Source organism: Canis lupus, chromosome 9, assembly GCF_011100685.1.
Source record: "Canis lupus familiaris isolate Mischka breed German Shepherd chromosome 9, alternate assembly UU_Cfam_GSD_1.0, whole genome shotgun sequence".
NCBI lineage: Eukaryota > Metazoa > Chordata > Mammalia > Carnivora > Canidae > Canis > Canis lupus.
The window spans coordinates 46,304,580-46,324,515 of record NC_049230.1 but is presented as its reverse complement, the minus strand read 5'-3'; the positions used below and the strand labels follow the sequence as shown (position 1 = coordinate 46,324,515).

The 19,936-nt window shown below is 41.3% G+C and overlaps 1 protein-coding gene and 1 pseudogene across 8 annotated transcripts in view; both read left to right on the top strand.

Annotated features, from left to right (window-relative positions):
* The window catches only part of SMG6 (SMG6 nonsense mediated mRNA decay factor), a 243,419-nt gene that overhangs the window by 29,176 nt on the left and 194,307 nt on the right, over positions 1–19,936 (top strand). The gene's annotated exons all lie outside the window — the stretch shown is intronic.
* Positions 4,406–6,894, top strand: LOC102157025 (annotated as a pseudogene).

Genomic DNA, 19,936 nt, shown 5'->3' with positions numbered 1-19,936 from the left:
TTCCCTCTGCCCACCTTCCACCCCTGTACCCTCCATCCCTCTCCCTCCCCACCTTCTCCCTAAAAATAAATTAATTAATCTTTAAAAAAATTTACAAAGCCAGCATATCCTTAGTGTAAAAAATATGAAAATGCAGATAAACAATGTGTTCTTACCATCTAGCAATAACTACTATTGACATCTTAGGGTATGCTTTTCCTGCATGTTTATATAGGGCACAGCTCTTAGATTGGAAATGTCTAATGCCCATTAACCTGAGAAATCAGAAGAGATCCATGCCTAATTGTGAACTCAGAACTTGATTGGAAAAGTGGTACTCTAATTTCTGAATTCAACACGGGTACCTGTATCTTGTTTATCGAAGTAGCACAATTAGAGTGACATGATAATGTCCTCCCTCTCCTCTGTAAAAAGAAACTTATCAAGCCACGTGAATAAGGAAGCACAACTTCAAGAAAGATTAGACATCTGATAGGACTGATTATTATTTTGAAAGATTAATCTGAAAGGGTCCATTTAATGGGAAGCAGCTTGAACTAAAGATAAATTGGGGTATGAGGGATTAAATTAAGGCCTCCTGGGCATAGAAACTTTGTGACTTTGAAAAGCTGGGTTCTCGTTGGAAAAGTTTCTAGGCAGCAGTGTTGGGGTTGACTTCTTAAATTGGTAGGAATGGAGATTGAAAGATCTAGCTGAAGAGTGATTGCATTTTTAAATTATTTAAAGAAATATTTTTGAATAGGTAAAAACATTGTGTGTGTATAATATACACCTATATATATGGTTCTCTCTTTTACACTATTAGTGACATATCATACACACTGTTACTCATCTTTGCTTCCCCCCTCCTTATATTACTGTTGGATTTGGGAGATCTTTCCATGATGCTTGCCTACAGGTCTATAGTATCTCTCTTTGAGGCTGGCAGCTTGATAGATTTTACTAATTTTGTCCAGCATCTGATATGTAAGAGGGAGGATAGTGCAGAGTTTAACAGTTTGGGCTTTGAGAAATTCTAAGTTCAAGTCTTAGTTTTATCAGTTATCAGCAGTGAGGCTTTGGGCATGCACTTCAGTTTCTTTCTCTGAAGATAAGATGGTGATACTGATAGACTAAATGAAATAATACATGTGAAGAAAAATGAGTGGCATATTATAACTTCTCATATATTGGTAGTGGTAGTTGTTATTTACATACTTATAATTTTGTTATAGTCTTTTAAGCTGTTAAATTTATTTTTGCCTCTTTTACTGTTTCTAACCAAAGTGAACTATGAGGCTTGATAATTCACAGATTGGGAGCCACCTGTTTGTTTGTTTATTTATTTAAAAATTTATTTATTTATTCATGAGAGACACAGAGAGAGACAGAGAGGCAGAGAGGCAGAGAGGCAGAGACACAGACAGAGGGAGAAGCAGGCTCCATGCAGGGAGTCTGATGTGGGACTCGATCCTGGGTCTCCAGGATCACACCCTGGGCCGAAGGCAGCGCAAAACCGCCACCCAGGCTGCCCGGGAGCCAACTGTTTAAATGCAGACCTGTTTTGTTTGACATGAAGAGTTTTATTTAATAATGACAAATTTCAAACACACACAAGAGAAAATAATAATAAAAGGAACCCCCATATACTTGTCACTCATATTTAATAGTTACCAAGATTTTTTCCACATTGGTTTCAGCTTTCCCTCATGCGCCACCCCCCTTGGTTTAAGTATTTCATTTTATTATTTATTTATTTATTTTTAAGTAGGCTTCATGCCCAGTGTGGAGCCCAATGTGGGACTTGAGCTGATGACCCTAAGATCAAGACCTAAGCTGAAAAAAAAAAAGAAAAAAAAAAAGACCTAAGCTGAGATCGAGAGTCAGACACTTAACCGACAGCCTCTCAAGCTTCCCAGTTGAAGTATTTTATTTATTTTTTAAAATTTTATTTTATTTTATTTTAAAGATTTTATTTATGTATTCATGAGAGACAGAGAGGCAGAGACATAGGCAGAGGGAGAAGCAGGCTCCCCACAGGGAGCCTGATGGGGGACTTGATCCTGAGACTCCAGGATCATGCCCTGGGCCAAAGGTGGGCGCTCAACCTCTGAGCCACCCAGGCATCCCTATTTTTATTTTTTTAAAGGGAGAATCCTCAAGCATACTCCCCTGACCCATGAGATCATGACCTGAGCTGAAACCAAAGTTGGAAATTTAATGAACTGAACCACCCAGACATCCTTGGTTGGAGTATTTTAAAGCAAAGCCTAGATAATGCATCATTGCAGCCTACATATTTCACCTCTGTATACACCTTTTAAAAAATAATGGATTGTTTCTCATATATCACAGTGCCATTGCTGTGTCCATCTATGGCATCATTTGGTATCTGATCCATAACTTTTATTTCCCACATTATTTAACAAATGTCTTAGAGTTGGTTTGTTCAAATCAAGACCTACATGTTATGGTTGATTGTTTTATTTCCTAAGTTTCTTTTAAGCAAAAACAATTCTGCCTTCCCTTTTAAAAATGTTCTTCATGTCATAAGCTTGTTAAAGAAGCTAGTTAGTTGTCCTATAGAATTCCCACATTCTGAATTTATCTCTGTATCCTTGCAGTATCATTTAGCCATTTTCTGTCCCCCATATTCCTGTAAATGAGAGTTAGCTTTAGAAACTTGGTTAGATTCAGGTTCAGCCTTTTTTCGGCTGGAGTACTTCATAGGTGATGCTGTGTGCCTCATTTTGCACTGCATTAGGAGGCGTCTGATTATCTCACTTTTAGTGATACTAAGACTAATTAGATGGTTCAAGTGGGACTTTAGTGGATTTTTGTTTGTTTTGTCTTAAAATTTCAATTGTCAGCTAATTTACAAAAAAAAAAAAATCAAGATCTGGCAACAATTTGCTAGAGCCAAGTAACCCTAGAGCCAAGCTACCCCTTTTTCATCAACTTATGTTCTCTAGTTTGCCCCTACCCTTCCACCTCCCTCATCCCCCTCCTGTACTCACATACTGCTCACTTTTGTCACCTACCTTGTCTGTGTAGGCATTTAATTTTGTGATTGGTGCTTTCAAAGTGCCACCAAAATGGGTTATTGCAATCTAGGCTTTTAAGTTGTTTCTCAGAAATTGTTTAGTATTGGCAAGCCCTCCCAATCAGGGCTGATTTTTGTCACGGCTTGGAAATGTCTTAATCATTGGACCATAAGTGTTGTTCTGTTTTTTCCTTTTTCTGGGTTTTTTTTTTTTTTTTTTTTTTTTTTTTTTTTTTGTGGTGGTGGTGGGTGGGGGCATAAATGTTTTGCTTGGCTTTACATGGTATTATCATTGGTGTTGATCCAGAAACTAGTTAGCAGTAGGCCCTGCTGCCAGGCTGGTTCCTTCTTTGTCTGCAGTGTAGTAGTGAGCCTAAGGAATCTGTAGGTATCACTTTTGTTTCATGATGAAATTTGTACCTCTGGGAATGGAGGCCTATACACACAGCTCTGGGACAGCTTCTTTCCTCAGCATCCTGTTGCAGCCAAGCTTGGTGAAAAGTGAGAAGTTACTCTGCCCAAGTGTGTGAACTGGAAAGCTTCAGGTTATGTTCTAGTAAAGTCTGAATGTCATCCACCAAACCAATTGATTTCTTGTCTCTTGTAGTTTTCCCTAACCCCAGGCCTCTTAGTTGTTACCTGAAATCTCGGGCAGAGTGAGAATCTTGTTTCCCTAGGCTTGGAAATCCTGGTTTCTGCCTGAAACTTTGCATACTGCCCCTGCCTGAATCTCCTGTGTCCATGTTTCCACAGTGGGTTTTTTTTCCTTAGAGGGTGCTATTATAAGTTGAGAATAATGATTTTCTTTTTTACTGAATGCATGGCTCTTTGAGGCTGGGTAGTATATGAGTATATTTTTTCTTGCATTTAATCAAGAGACCAGCAAAGTAAACATTGGCCAACAAAGGAGCAGTTTCACTGTGAGAAACCCAGATCAGGTGGCCTGTAGCATAGAGCTTTCACATGCTCAACTTGTTATATTTGTTTGAAGGCTTTTTTATTTTTAAAGTGTGTTTTGCAGGTGGCATTTTCTTCAGACCATTTGTCTTGTTTTTTTCAGTGCCCCTTGCATAGTTTGTGCACCTGAGCTGCTGCTGTTTGCTGCTGCTGCCACTGCCACCACTGTGCTGAAAAGAAAGCTGTGATGTGTGGGTGGTACACCTCTAATACCTCCATCTTCTCCTCACCTCCACTGGCCCATGAACACTGTAGTTTGGAACACAGTTTTAAAAGGCCTGCTTTCTTTTTTTTTTTTTAGGATTTATTTGTTTATTCATAAGAGACATAGAGAGGCAAAGACATATGCAGAGGGAGAAGCAGGCCAATTTTTTTTTAAAGATTTTATTTATTCATGAGAGACAGAGAGAGGCAGAGACACAGGGAGAGGGAGAAGCAGTCTCCCGGCAGGGAGCCTGATGTGGGACTCGATTCTGGATCCCGGGATCATACCCTGAGTCGGAGGCATATGCTCAACCGGTGAGCCACCCAGGTGTCCCGAAGGCCTGCTTTCTTAAACAAGATGACTCACCTTGTATTGGAGTGAGTTTTAGGTCCCATTGTGGCATTGTGAACCTTTAGGCTGGTGCTTCCAGAAGCAGTGCCATTAGGTACAGTTCAGAAAAACTTTTGGCCTTATTTTCTCTGAATGACATAAGGATTGGTTTAATCTATAGTGAGAGAAGAATTGAGTCTCTGTGCTAATAGGTAAATGTTTTTTCTGTGGTAACTTGGTTACTTCATTGCCCCATAATTACTAAAGCAGAGAAAGTTAGCTTAATTTTTTGGCCTCATAAGTATAAAGATATCATATCTGTAGAGTGGGTACCATACAGTTTTGCAGAGTTGCTATGGGAATTAAATGAATATCATGTCCTTTATATATCCCTTTACTTTTGTTAAGTAGTAGTGCCTTATGTCATTCTCCTCTACCCGGAAGCTGTTTGAAAGTATTCTGTGAACTGAGATTTGGGAACATATGATGACAGGAGTATATAAAGCCTTTTTCTATAGAAAGAGGCTAAAGGTTGGCTCTCCTTTTCTTGGGCTGTAAGAAATAGAACTTGGTGAGATTGTGTCAAAGGTAGAACCAGGACTGGGTTTTTAGATATTGATCATGTGTTCTGTGAAAACAGCCCCTAACAGGCAAGGACCAGGGTTGCTTGCCTGGATCATTGCTGGACTTTTGGGCTGATGTCTTTGTCTCTTTGTGGTTGGCAGTGAGTGGAAGTTTCTCAAAGTACTTTGGCCCTACCTACAAACCCTTAACGCCCCATATGACCTCGGTCACCAAACCACTTCAGGGCTTTATTTTTATCCTAGCCGTTTCGTTTCAAGATGTGAGGTTGGTTTCAGCAGAGCAAAGTTCTCTGGGGGAAGAAACAGAGTGCCAGGGTGCAGTTGAGGCTGGTTAAACACCAAAACCACACTCTTCATCTTTCTGGGCTTGAGACGTGACATAAGCCATGCTGCAAACACCAGCTTCCACATTGTGAAGAAACCTTGTCAGATACTAACTTCATTTATTTTTTGTGTTTGTTTTGTTTGTGTTTTTAGATAAGTAAAATGTGAGGGGAAAGAAGTATACCTGCCCATTCTGCTCTAGCCAGAAATCTAATTCTAAGAATGGACACTTTGTTAAAATCCAGTATTTCCGAGTTTAAGGTTTTTCATCTTCCCCAACAGTGTTGGTGAGAACTCTCACAACTCACCAGGTCTCAGGAAACCGGATTACCAACATATCCTGTTCGCGTGCATGTGTGTATTCTGTGTTACCCACAGGCCACTTTCCACCCCACGTGACCTTTAGTTACCATCCGGAAAGTCAGGACCCAGATACCAGTCAGAATTTCCAGACTTTGGTTTGGTTTAGACATTTTAGAAAATGTTAACAGTAGTAATTTTATAGAGACTTTTTGTGCGGCATACATAGTGAATAGGAAGTAACACATCCTGAGAAGAGGGGGAAAGGCAGTACCAATACTCTTTGAGAAACATGTTTGAAAAAGAATATTCAGGAGAAGACTTTCAACCAAAATGCATAGAGGAGGAGGAGAGGACAGGAGAGAATTATTTAATTACCTAGAAGTAAATAATGCCCCAGTTTTTAGGTTATAAGTCTAAATTCTGAAGCTCTTAGTACATTCATTAAAATTGTAGTGCACTGTTAAAGTTGTTTATAACACACTTCATCACATTTTATTTTAATTGGCATCTCTCAGTGTGAACAGACTGTAATGAGGGATAGACAGGGGTTTAGAACAGGGATAGACAAAAGATTGCCAGTGGCCTGCAAGCTAGGAGTGGTTTATAACATACTTATATAAGACCTTGTTTAAAAAGAAGAATATGGGAAGTGGAATAGGTGCTGCTGTTGCTGCTGGTGTTGAATTCAGAACCGTAGCGGGACATGGGGCTGGAGGACGAGCAAAAGATGCTGACCTGGTCCGGAGATCCCAAGGAGGAGGAAGAGGAGGAGGAGGAGGAATTAGTGGATCCCCCAACAACAGTGAGAGAGCAATACCAGCAGTTGGAGAAATGTGTAAAGGCTCGGGAGCGGCTAGAGCTCTGTGACTAGCCTGTATCCTCCAGGTCACAGACAGAGGAGGATTGCACAGAGGAGCTCTTTGACTTCCTGCATGCAAAGGACCACTGTGTGGCCCACAAACACAGTTTGAAATAAATGTGCATACTTCACCCCAGCCTTCATCACCCGGGCATCAGGATATTTCATGGTTTTGACCATGCCATTTGTTTCGTATTTAACTGTACGTTCATGTGGACCTCATGGATTTTGGCTTAGGCAATAGCTTCTAAGTAATTAGCAGTGATTCCTCTTAATAAAGTCCAGTGGTCTGAAAAAAAAAAAAAAAAAAGAAGAATATGTGCCAGAGATAAATGTGGCCCACAAGGTCTAAACTATTTACTGTCTGACCCTTTACAGAAAAAGTTTGCTGACCACTGCTCTAGAATGGGAAGGGTGAAGGCAGTTCCTTCATTTAGGACATTGATTGTTACTAAGGGTGTTTTTGCCTTTTGTGGGGAGGGCAGTTCCTCACTTTCTGAGACTGTGGCTGCAGGATGTTTAGCATTCCTGGCCCTGCCCACTAGATACCATTAGTGACACCCACACATTTCTAAGCACTCCCTGGAAGGAGTGCTACCATTCTGGTTGAGAATCACTGATATCGGAGCTTGATGAGATCAAAAACACCCTTGTTAAGGTTTCCTCTCTCATTTCCTCTTAGAGAGACAGGTTCGGGATTTGGCTCTTTGAGGCATAGGATTGACCATAGTGAGAGAGAGCGTAACTAGTGGAATAGGGAGAGTTCTCAGTAGGGTAGAATAAAAAGGTTTTAAGGAGGCCTTTTTTTTTTTTTTTTAAAGATTTTATTTATTTATTCATGAGAGAGAGAGAGAGAGAGAGAGAGAGAGAGGCAGAGACACAGGGAGAGGGAGAAGCAGGCTCCATGCACAGAGCCCGACGTGGGACTCAATCCTGGGTCTCCAGGATCACAACCTGGGCTGAAGGCGGCGCCAAACTGCTGAGCCACCCGGGCTGCCCTAAGGAGGCCATTTAATGAATATGTTGCATATATGCCCTTAAAGAATTGTTCAGATTGATGTATAATTTACGAAAGTTTTGTTTGATGTTGCACATGCTTTGTAAAGCCTGTTTCCTTCTTTCCTTTTCTTTTTTTTAAAGCCTGTTTCTTTCTATGTGAGAGGAAGAGTGGCCATCTTTGGCCTTAATGTCCAGATGATTTTGAGATCTGTGGGAAATCTATATGGTATATTTGAGAGACTTGTTCAAAGCCAATGTAAGGACATAGTTTTGGCATCTTGTGAATAACCTGATATCCAGATTTAAGCCAGAACTCTGGGGTTGGAGAATTTTCCAGCCTGGGAGAGTTGACTGAGAAAAGTCCTCCTTTGGCTCCTTACCAAGTTAGACAAGGGAGCAATCAGCTGCTGAGTTCTAGCCAACTGGAATGTATGTGAGGGTGTATATAAATCGTCCCCCTTAGGATCCAGTTCCCAGTTTGTGAAGAGCCTTCCAAATAAGAATGAGACCCTTACATAGGATCCTTGTCACTCTGCAGCTGCTTTAGGAAGGAATAGAGCAGTGATTTGGTGTTACTGTGGGAGCAGCTCATTTTATATAGTAACATACTGCCTGTTGTGTAGGACAAGAGATTGTACTGAACTTTTCGTTTTTCCCCTGTTGCCTTTCTCACTAATTGCCTATATCGTTTTTTGTTTCTGACCATACTCTTGGGGAGGTGTATCTGCAGTTGTATCATTCTGTAATCCCTCTCTACTCTTAAAGGTTCCAGAATTTCATCTGTCTACTGTGTTTTCACTGTCTTGTATGTAATGGTTGGGCTAAGATAGAGAATATGAAAAGGTTGTTTTCTTGGCTGACGATCTTTTCCCAGTCGGCAGACTATTTGTTGGGCTTCAGGGGGAAACTCCAGGATTTTCCCTCTCTTGGAAGCCTTTCGCTTTACTCATAAATATTTAATATTGAAGTATTGCTCAATTTTATATTTTCCAAGTATTACTGTATAGACATTATACAGGAACTTAAAGGAACTTAAAATACTGTGGAGACTCTTTGATACTTGAGTCTCTAGAAAATGTATTTACCACACATTTTTATTTTTGAGAGTTTCACTAATTATTCAGATTGTCTTCCATTTGTCCACTGATCTAGAACTTAATTGAATATCTGTTATGGAAATCACTAGGCATTTCCTGCTATTGTTCTCTCCATGCCATTCATGCCTAGAACCATCAGAGAACTGTGTACTTGGATGTAATATATTGGTCCCTAATAGTATTGCTTTGACCAAATTATACTTTGGTGTAAGGTCATCAGCTTACATTAAGGTAGGTAATAGTAAAGAGGTGTACGGAATCATTGCTATTTGTGTCACATGGCATCTTCTTTCTAGAAACCCATGGAAGAAATTTCTGCTTTTAGTATCAAGAGATAGTCATGCTGTGTGCATTTTTTAAATTCAACTTCATGCACATTTATGAATTTGTTTTTAAGAATAATTATGTCTTAATTGTCCCAGATGTTAGCATCAAACTTGTAACTTCCTTTAATAAATGTAAAGGACTTTCTGGCATGCATTTTGTGTCTTGTCCTTACTAATAGTGACTTCTGATCTTTTTCTCTTTTGTTCCTCTTTCTCAGTTTCAATTTATTTTATGCTGCAGTATGGTATATACCTTTGTACATTGCCTTAAATAACAGTTCTATATGGACTTTTTCTCTTGCTTATTCAGTTGTGTAAAACCTCTTTCTCAGGTAAGCTAGTCCTCTTCTGAGGGGATCAAGGTTTTCCCTGTCCCCTTTATATGTTAATCGTTATCCTAGGCAGTGCATGCAGAAGGTAAGTGATACTGATCTTTCCCTCAAAATACAGTCTAGTAGGAAAAATAGATAGTAAATAAATACTTGAAAAAAGTGTTAAAAAGGCGATAATAGAAATATGTACACTGTACAGGGGATAATACAGAGGAGAAAGACATTAACTCATGAACAGGGAAAGCTACCTAGAAAGATGATCTGTCCTTACTTTTGAAGGATGAAAGATGTTCTTTAGGTATATAGGAGTAGCCAGCTTTTCTGGCAGAAGGAACAAATAGGTAAAAATATGGTATGGTTAGAAACTACAAGTGGTTGCTCCTGGGATTCCTAGCCAAGAGTCTGTAATTAGAGTATCTTAGGCCATGTTATAGACATCCAAATTGATGCTATTTAATCAGTCAGCTGTAGCTGAAGATTCATCACAAAGTAGATACTTTAGGCTTTTGATTTGGCTCAAGCTTAGAAGTGGATCTTTCAAATAGTTCTCTGCTTTATTTTATGCATTAGCAAAAGTTGAGTCATCCTAAAGTCATGCCTTCCATCATTCTGGGAAGCTTTCTGAGCCAAGGCCATTTTGGCTTAGGAAGAAGTTATGTTTTGTGTTGTAACCATTGGCAATAAGTCCTATTCTTGCCCTGCACACGCACAGTAGGGCTGCAGGTACAGAAGCACATGGGAAGGAGGAGCTGGGATAATACCCTCTGTGGATTTATGCTTTTCTGGAGTGTTTCTTGGTAAGGATCCTAAAACTTTACTCTGTCTAATGAGATTCTGAGCTGACTTGTGCTACAAATCTCTGAGATACTAGGTCCTAATTTGTAAAGCAAACTATGTGTAAGTCAGTTGACATTCTCTCTGAGGAATTTTTTTTGGCAGATTTTCCTTTAAACTTCTGGACAGGTCTGTAAAACAGTATGGCTTTTTAAAATACTTCGAAGTGACACATATCAAAAGGTTGAATAAGGCACTAATAGATGCCCTTAGTGTTTTCAATAAACTGTCCCTGTGGCTAATGGAGACTAGGACTTCTATCTTCTGGAATACATTCTTAAATTGTTTTTTATTTCTGTGAACACATTTCTTAATTTCTTTATTTCTGCATCTGTAAAATAGGACTCTGGTCTGCACTATCAATAGATCTGGTATTTGACATCAGTGTAGCTTTTTGCACATAGGTGGAGCCCCAAACTTTTAGCATAGTCACCTTCATTTCTATGACTTCAGAGTTAGAATCTTGGTGTGGGGGTTAGGGGTACTGGCCATGGAAAAAGGATTTTTGTGGAATAGCAGAAAAGATTGTGGTAATTAAAAAAAATTTTTTTGAGATTTTTTTTTTTTTTTAAATTTATTTATGATAGTCACACAGAGAGAGAGAGAGGCAGAGACACAGGCAGAGGGAGAAGCTGGCTCCATGCATCGGGAGCCTGATGTGGGATTCGATCCCGGGTCTCCAGGATCGTGCCCTGGGCCAAAGGCAGGCGCCAAACTGCTGCGCCACCCAGGGATCCCCAAAAAAAATTTTTTTTTAGAGATTTTATTTTATTTTTTTTTTTTTTTTTTTTTTTTTTTTTAAATTTTTTTAATTTTTATTTATTTATGATAGTCACAGAGAGAGAGAGAGAGAGGCAGAGACACAGGCAGAGGGAGAAGCAGGCTCCATGCACCGGGAGCCTGACGTGGGATTCGATCCCAGGTCTCCAGGATCGCGCCCTGGGCCAAAGGCAGGCGCTAAACCACTGCGCCACCCAGGGATCCCAGAGATTTTATTTATTCATGAGAGACACAAAGAGAGAGAGAGAGAGAGAGAGAGAGGCAGAGACACAGGCAGAGGGAGAAGAGGCTCCATGCAGGGAGCCCAATGCGGGACTTGAATCTGGATCTCCAGGATCATGCCCTGAGCCAAAGGCAGATGCTCAACCATTGAGCCACCCAGGCGTCCCCCCAGAAAAACTCTTAATACAAAGTAAAATACATACGGAAAAGTGTACATATCAAAGCCATTTGAATAGTGATGGGGACAGAGCATTGTAAGTTAGGAAGAAGTTGATGCTCATGTTTTCCCTGGTTAATATGTTCTGCTATGCTAAGATTGATTTTTTTCATTGGTGAGAGAAGGAAAGGAGACTTGGGCCAAAGGTAAGAGATTTAAAGATGTTTGCCCTGTCATTAGAACAAGGTATTTTGGGTCTGGAAACAAGCACAGAAAAGACACAACTGACATAAGCTAGATAGAAGCAGGCCTTGCCTTCGGTCATGGAGAGACTGAGTTTCTCACCAAAAGTGCTGTGGTTTTTGGCCTTAATGCTGAACAATCTGGCTGTGGGGGACTAGGGATAGAGTGTGCATCTTAGCCCACTTGCTTCTGGAGACACTTGGAGCCAGCTGGGATGCAGAACCTCAGAAGTTCCATGCTGCCATGTTTATAGTTTTGTCTCTGGGGTTCAGGTAAAATGCCAGGCTGTACCAGGTCATGTTGTCTGTGTGTAACCTAGTTTTGGTCTAACAGTTTTCTTCTCTTTTTGCTGCTCGCTGAAAGTGAGGTAGAGGTGTCTCTGTTGATAAAGAACAGATACAGAAGTTTGCATCCAAACCTGAATAACCATTTTTAACTTGAAACACTTTTCCTAGGAGTTGATGCACCAGAATCCTTCCCTTATTTGGTGCCCTGCTTAAATCTGAAGCTTGCATGAGGTTGCCAGAGCTCTGTGTATGCTGATTATTTGCTTTTTGGTACCCACAGCAGAGTGGTTTGTGAAACCTTCTTTGTGACCACATCTTTCTTAACCTGAAGCTTTGTTCTCCTTTGAGTTCTTAGATTAGTTCTTGCTCCTCCCTTTCCTGAGAGATTCAGGGGTTTTCCTGTATTGTGGTAGGTGGGTAGGCAGGAGGGTATGTTTTCAGATATTTTTTCTGGATTATGCACAGTCCCTTGATGGTGTGTGAATGTACACATTCTTTGACTCTTGAAGAACTATTTCTCTACTAACCAGGTAGTTTGTGGACCATCTAGAAAAATATTAGGGTTTTTATTTTAATAGTTCTATTACTGCTGTTTCACTGGTATGGAAAGCAAACTTTTTTAATTCAGTTTTCTCACTTTTCTCTTTTTTGGCTGGCATTATGCTAGGGTGCATTTGGGTTTTTGTTTTTGTTTTTGTTTTAAGATCTTATTTATTTGAGAGAGAGAAAGAGAGTGTGTGTGCATGAGAGAGCTTGAGCAGGAGGGAGGGGCTAAGGGAGAGGGAAAAGCAGACTCCCTGGCTGAGCAGGGAGCCTGATGTAGAACTTGATCCAGGATTCTGGGATCATGACCTGAGCCAAAGGCAGATGCTAAACTGACTGAGCTACTCAGGCACCCCTAGGCTGTATCTATTAAAGTGCTTCCACTGACTTGCAAGATATGATGTGGGCTGGAAGTATCTACTTCCCTTAATTTGTAAGACTTCTTAGTTGGTTTGAGCTAGTGGTCTCTTAGTGAATGATAGCTGGAGCCATTGGTGGGTTTTTGCTTGGGGTTACTTTAGCTTTTGGCCTTTATAAACATCTTTGGTGGCTGTCTTGGGTCTGCCAAAAAGATTGCCTTCTTTAATGGTGAAAGATTAAGAGCTCAGACTCTGGAGCCAGACTGCCTGGGTTAACCTTGGGCAAGTCACTTAACCTGTCTGTTGCTCTATTTCCTTATCTGTAATATAGAAATTATAGTGTTACTGAACTCATGAGATTGTTGTAAGGTTAAATGAGTTAATAGACAAGATGCTTAGAATAGTGCCTTATGCATAGCAGGTGCTGTATAAGTTTGGACTATTATTATTAAGGTGCTTGGGTGCGTCACACTTGTTCAGCTAGAAAAACTTGAATTCTTATTATCTGAATTATGTGTAGTAGCCTGGGGTACTTTTAACTCCTAGAGCACAGAGCCAGTTCTGTAAATTCAGCTTGTCCTCAGTTGGGGGTTGCCTCCAAGCTTCTGAAAGGTATAGTCCAGTAAGGTGTTAGATCACACTCCCCTTGCTCTGTGGATTATAAACTGGTAGAAGAGTAGGATACTGCATAGGTTCTCCAATTCTTCGTTCTCATTGGCTGAGCCTTATTTGTGCTTTTTTTTTTTTTTTTAAGATTTTATTTATTTATTCATGACAGACACAGAGACAGACACAGGCAGAGGAAGAAGCAGGCCCCATGCAGGGAGCCTGACATGGGACTCGATCCTGGGTCTCTAGGATCACACCCCGGGCTGAAGGCAGCGCTAAACCTCTGGGCCACCGGGGCTGCCCTAAGGTTTTATTTTTAAGTAATTTCTGTACCCACCCAACATGGGCCTTGAACCTCCCCAACTGAGCCAGCTCAGCGCCCTGGCCTTTTCTTTTATTTTGAATTTAACTGTGGTCTCTTTTTGTCCAGTCTCTTGGGCTGGAATGTAGGAGATGGAATTGCTATTACTCAGGATCAGAATCCTTAATTCCTGATAGAACTCTGTTTTTCTTTGAATACCTTTGTCTGGGTTTTGTCAAATTATCCTCCAAAAAGAACTAGATTTAAATTCTCATAAATAGTCATGAGTATGTTACTTCCCTGCAGCATTAATATTAGTACTGCACTGTTTTTCTGGAGAGTTTAGTGTAGCACCTGGATAGAATCACCATCAAATCTGTGTTTTATATGTTCTTCAGTCACTTATTGAATCATGTACTTAAGTACCAGCCACCATGCTAGGCCATTTAAAATCATTGAAAGGAAATAAGAATATCCGAATTATCTCTAAAAATGAAATCAGTGGGGATCCCTGGGTGGTGCAGCGGTTTGGCACCTGCCTTTGGCCCAGGGTGCGATCCTGGAGACCCAGGATCGAATCCTACATCTGGCTCCCGGTGCATGGAGCCTGCTTCTCCCTCTGCCTGTGTCTCTGCCTCTCTCTGTGTGTGTGTGTGTGACTATCATAAATAAATAAAAATTTTTAAAAAATGAAATCAGTGTTTCATTTGGTTTGGGACTTTTTCTAAAGACTCATACTTGGTTTGATGCCACTGCTGGTCTCTGTAGGTGGAGTTATTTAGAACTAGAACCTCTGGGAGTTAGGGACAGGAATCTGTCTGAGTATGGAATAACCATTTCCTTTATCTTCTCTCTCTTTTCTGTCTTCATTGCCATTGGGTGATTACAGTAGCTTTTTTAAAAAAAATTATTTGAGAGAGCAAGCATGAGTGGAGGGTAGTGGCAGAGGGAGAGGGAGAAGCAGACTCCCTGCTGAGCAGGGAACAGAAATATCGGGCTTGATCCCAGGAACCCAAGATCATATCCTGAGCTGAGGTCAGACCTCTAACCAACTGAGCCATACAGGCGCCCCTTAGAGTAGCTTCTTTTTTTTTTAAGATTTATTTATTTATTATTTATTTATTTATTTATTTATTTATTTATTTATTTATTTATTTATTTATGATAGACATAGAGAGAGACAGACAGAGACACAGGAGGAGGGAGAAGCAGGCTCCATGCTGGGAGCCTGATGTGGGACTCGATCCCAGGTCTCCAGGATCACACCCTGGGCCAAAGGCAGGCGCTAAACCACTGAGCCACCTGGGGATCCCTAGAGTAGCTTCTTAACTGGTCTCCTAGACTCTACACATTTGACCCCTGGCCAGTTCCCCCCAGCCCTGCCAAATTTTTTTTTTAAGATTTTATTTATTTATTTATGAGAGACATAGACAGAGGGAGAAGCAGGTTCCCTGTGGGGAGCCTAATGCGGGACTCGATCCCCAGATGCCCGGGATCACGCCCTGAGCTGAAGGCAGACGCTCAACTGCTGAGCCATCCAGGTGTCCCTACCCCACCAGAATTTCTAAATAGTAGCCAGCATGTTTTTCCAAAAATGGAGATTTGCTCATGTCACTTCCCTGTTCAGTACTTTTCAGTAGTTTAAGATCAGACTCTTTACTAAGGAGTACAACTTGTACATCTTGGCTCAACCTGTTTCTCCAGCCTCCCTCTTACAGAATCACTTACCTGCTCATGCCAGTCTACCACATACCACCCTTGGGACCACCACATATGCTGTTCCATTTACTTATGACACATAGGCAAGACTCCCTACCTGCTCCCAAGCCAACTATTTGCTCAGCATTCAGGTTTCAACTCAAAGATCTCTTCCTCTGCTATCTCTGATGCCCCTGCTATGGAAATACAGAGCATCCTGTATGTCCCTAATTATGGTACTTTATTAATGTCACCCACAGAGCGGGGATCATCTCTGCCTCTGTTCTTGGTTTGTGTAGTGTCATGTACATAGAAGGTGCCAGTTAGTTTTTGTTGGATGAATAAATGACTTTAGCACCCTCACACTCTGTCAACCCATTCATTTGTAAGATGGGCTGAGCTTGTGTATGTGCCTTTGGAGAACTATTTTTCTGGGTGCCCACCTGATCACTCAGTGGGAGCTTCAGCCATTTCCTCTTGTCTCTCACTTTGTGCAGTGCAGGCACAGGGTGTCCCAGCTCACCTACTTTTCGGGTGGATGGGCATGAGAGTTCCCAGGCACTGAGAGAGATGAATCAGAAAGAAGAGTCATTCAGAAAGTAGCCCAGTCAGAGCAACAGTGCTGCCCTTTGGCTGAACTTTCTCTCTTTCTCTGTATACCTTTAGATAACAGGCTGGTGGCACTTTTGAGCTGGTTGTTATGGATTGTCAGACCATAGCACAGGGATTCATAAACCTTAATCTGGCACTTTCCCTCGATTATGGATGTTTTGGAAAGTGTCCAGGGGCCCTCTGGCCTAAGTAAAAACTTTATTGGCTTTAGATATGTTCTCTTTCCACTTGGCTACTTAGCCCCATAGTGGCATCGAAGGTAGAAAACTGGAGGGCCCCATTTATGTTTCTTTGTTGCCTTTGGGGCATTTGAGTTCAAAAGCTTTGAGAACACTCTTTTGGCATTTGGTGAGTTTTTTGCTATCATAGAATAGAATGGTGCTTATTCAAAAGCTGGCAGGAAAGGTTAGATTTAGTTAGAATCATACATTTGTGGGCTTTTTAGAATTGGAAGGAACACTGACTGTAGACTGGTGATTCCCTCCTCCTCACTACCCTTCTTCACTTGTCAGCCCATGAGAATCATTGCTGTTTCCAATACATGTGTGTGGTAGCCCTCAAGTATTGTGCAGATAGAAAAATATTTTGAGACCCTAGAGTTATATAAATCTAGGCAAGGGATCAGCAGACTTTTTCTGTAAAGGGCCAGATAGTATATATTTTACTATTTGGGGGCTATATCCTCTACTGAAATTATTCACCTTGCCATTGTAGGAGTAGCCACAGGCAAGATGTAAACAAGCGAGTGTGCGGGATCCCTGGGTGGCGCAGCGGTTTAGCGCCTGCCTTTGGCCCAGGGCGCGATCCTGGAGACCCTGGATCGAATCCCACGTCGGGCTCCCGGTGCATGGAGCCTGCTTCTCCCTCTGCCTGTGTCTCTGCCTCTCTCTCTCTCTCTCTCTCTGTGACTATCCTAAATAAATAAAAATTAAAAAAAAAAACAAACAAGCGAGTGTGGCTGTGTTTCAATAGAACTTTACGGATGCTGAAGTGCAGATTAGTCACAAACTCAGCGTTCCTTCTTTCCTTTTTTTTTTTTTTTTTTTTGAAAGGGAAACTTTATCGAGGCCCTAGGGCTTTGGGGCTCAGCAGAAGTCCTCCCTGGGGGCAAAGGAAGAGCTGGTGGAAGGGCCTTATTTGACCTTCTTGGGGCGTAGATTGTTGGTGTGGCCATACTTCTTGTGGCAGGTGAGCATAGCATTCATGGTAGATCGTTTTGTAGCAGTTCTATATCTGGGCCAGCTAGTGGAGGATGGCTCAATGATACAACCTCACAGACGAAGCACCAAGTGCAGGGGGCACTTTCTAGATATTGTGGTCTGAGAGTGTGGCCATCGTCCAGCTGTTTGCCCGCAAAAAAATGAGATGCTAGTTGGGCAAGATGCCCTCCTTGTTTTGGGTTTTCGCTTGGATTTTTGATATTTTCAATGGTGTCACTGGGCCCGACCTCGAGGGTGATGGTCTTTCCCATTAGGGTCTTCACAAAGGTCTGCATGTCTGTGTCTGCTGTAAGACTGGTGCCACCAAACCGTTTCATCACCTCATTGAAGAGAAAGAGTGGGGTTCCTTCTTTTCCTTATATCTAGTGCCAATTTCCCTCCTGAGAGCCAGCTGGGCACTCTAAGTTCTGCTGTCTCTCTGCTTGTTGGCTGGGTTTTCTGGAGCTGACTGCTGATTTGACATTTAGCCTAATTTCCCTCCAGTCTCCCTGCTTTAAAGAGAGATAATAAAGTAATAGCAAGTAAATTGCTTTAACGTAAGTAAGACTTTGTTGAGGCAGCACTAAGCTGCAGTGTGAGAATGAGAGCCATTATTTCAAGGGGTATGGAAGAGGTGGTTTTAAGAGACATATTTTACACTTGAATTCACATGGCTCAGATCCAGCTGTCTAAGTAGGACATCTCTACGTGGAATTTGTGCTGAATTAGAACTAATTGAGCTGTCATTTTGCCCAGAATAGTTCAGGGGTGGAGAAACTAAAGGTGACAAGTAATCAGTGTCCCTACTCTACCTCAGCCTTGGTTTGGTCCAGGTAAGAAATGGAAGGATTGATTTTGAATTTGCTCTGTCTTCCTATGAGACATTTAAGTCGCGCTACCTGGCTTGCCTATACTTCTTTCTTTATGTGTATCCTGGAAGGAGGAATACTGAAAGTCCTACTGAATAATTAATTAAATTTATTTATTTGAGACAGGGAGCGCTCATGCACAAGCAGCCAGGAGGGGCAGGGGGAGAAGGAGAAGCTGACTCCCCACTGAACAGGGAGTTCAGCGTGGGTTTCAGGACCCCAAGATCACAACCCGAGCCAAAAGCAGATGTTTAAATGAGCCACCCAGACACCCCATGAATAATTTTTACCTTTACTAAATGAGTATTGCATTACTGACTTACTGATAGACTTCCACATTTATGTGCCAGGCCCCCTTTCCTCACTTTGTCTTCTCCTTAGATCTTACCTTCAAAGACTTTCCTGATTGAGGGATAGTAACAATAAGGGAAACATAATGTCTCCTGATACCTTCATAGCCAGTGGGCCTTGTCTTAGGATTTGGAGCATAAATGGGAAGTTGGCAAGTTGGCATATTATTTATCTTTTGTTTTTGGACAAGTTCCTTGGCACTGCTGATCCCGTCTTGTTGGTTTGTTCTTGATCATGCCTGGGATAGGAGGAGCACAGGGATGAAAGTGTACAGCATCACCTCTGTGCTCACATTTTCCTGTACCCTATGATCTCAGTGCTTTATGGAGATGGTAGATGGGCTTTGGTTGCATGCTCTGAAAGTCCTGGTACCATTGAAATTTGGGTTTCCACCTATGTCGGCTCCTATCTAAGAGAATAGATCCCCCTTTTTAAAACATAACAAAGTTATGGGTTTTTTTGTTGTTGTTTGTTTTTTTAATATTTGGCATATCTGTAGAGGTGCTCCACATGGATAAATTAAGAGAATGATAATTTATGCTCCCCACAACACTGTAAAAATGCACACTGGCATTTCTTTTAGTACTGAGTACTCTTACTATCTTTAAAATGATTCACTTCTCAGAAATTCAATTTTCCACACAGGTATTCAGAAGGAGGAGCAGCTGTTTAGGAATTGAAATTGGGCATATTTTGGAATTCTTACTTCCTGTGTTGTATTGCTGCCTCTAAGCAGCTTCTTCTTTGCTCCATAGTTCACAAAGTACTTAGGCAGTTCTGGCTGACAGTTAACCAGGGCTTACATAAAATATTTACTCCTCAGAATGCTTTACTTTGTATTATTTTGTTTTATTCTTTTTAAGCTCTTGAGTTAGATGGCGGTGGAGATTTTTTTTTTAATTTTATTTATTTTATGATAGTCATCAGAGAGAGAGAGAGGCAGAGACACAGGCAGAGGGAGAAGCAGGCTCCATGCACCGGGAGCCCGATGTGGGATTCGATCCAGGGTCTCCAGGATCGCGCCCTGGGCCAAAGGCAGGCGCCAAACCACTGCGCCACCCAGGGATCCCGGCGGTGGAGATTCTAATTTTATAGTTGAGTAACAACCCACACCATTTCACTCATAATTCCATAGTTAATGGCAGGATAGACTTTATTGTGAGGATCCAGAGACCTACCCATCTAGCTATTGCCATTAGTGTCTTTTTGGGTCATTGCTTTAGATGGTTTATAAAAGACTCAATGTGGTTTATAAAAGTCCATTGTGAATTGATTTTGGACTTGAACTGAAGAGTCAAGAGCCTTAATAACTCTCATATTGGCTGTCAGGGTATACCCAAGAAGCATTTTTAGTTTTTGGTGAACAGTATGTAAATATGTGAGGAAGATCTGGAGGCAGATAGTCTCACCATTCAAAGAGTAACATTTCTTTCTGTACCCTAGTGAGACCATTGTATTGTTAAGAACCAAAAGTTGCCAAAATGGAAGCCGTTACCGGGTGATGTGTTAGAGAGGGAGGAAGCTTAGACTAAAA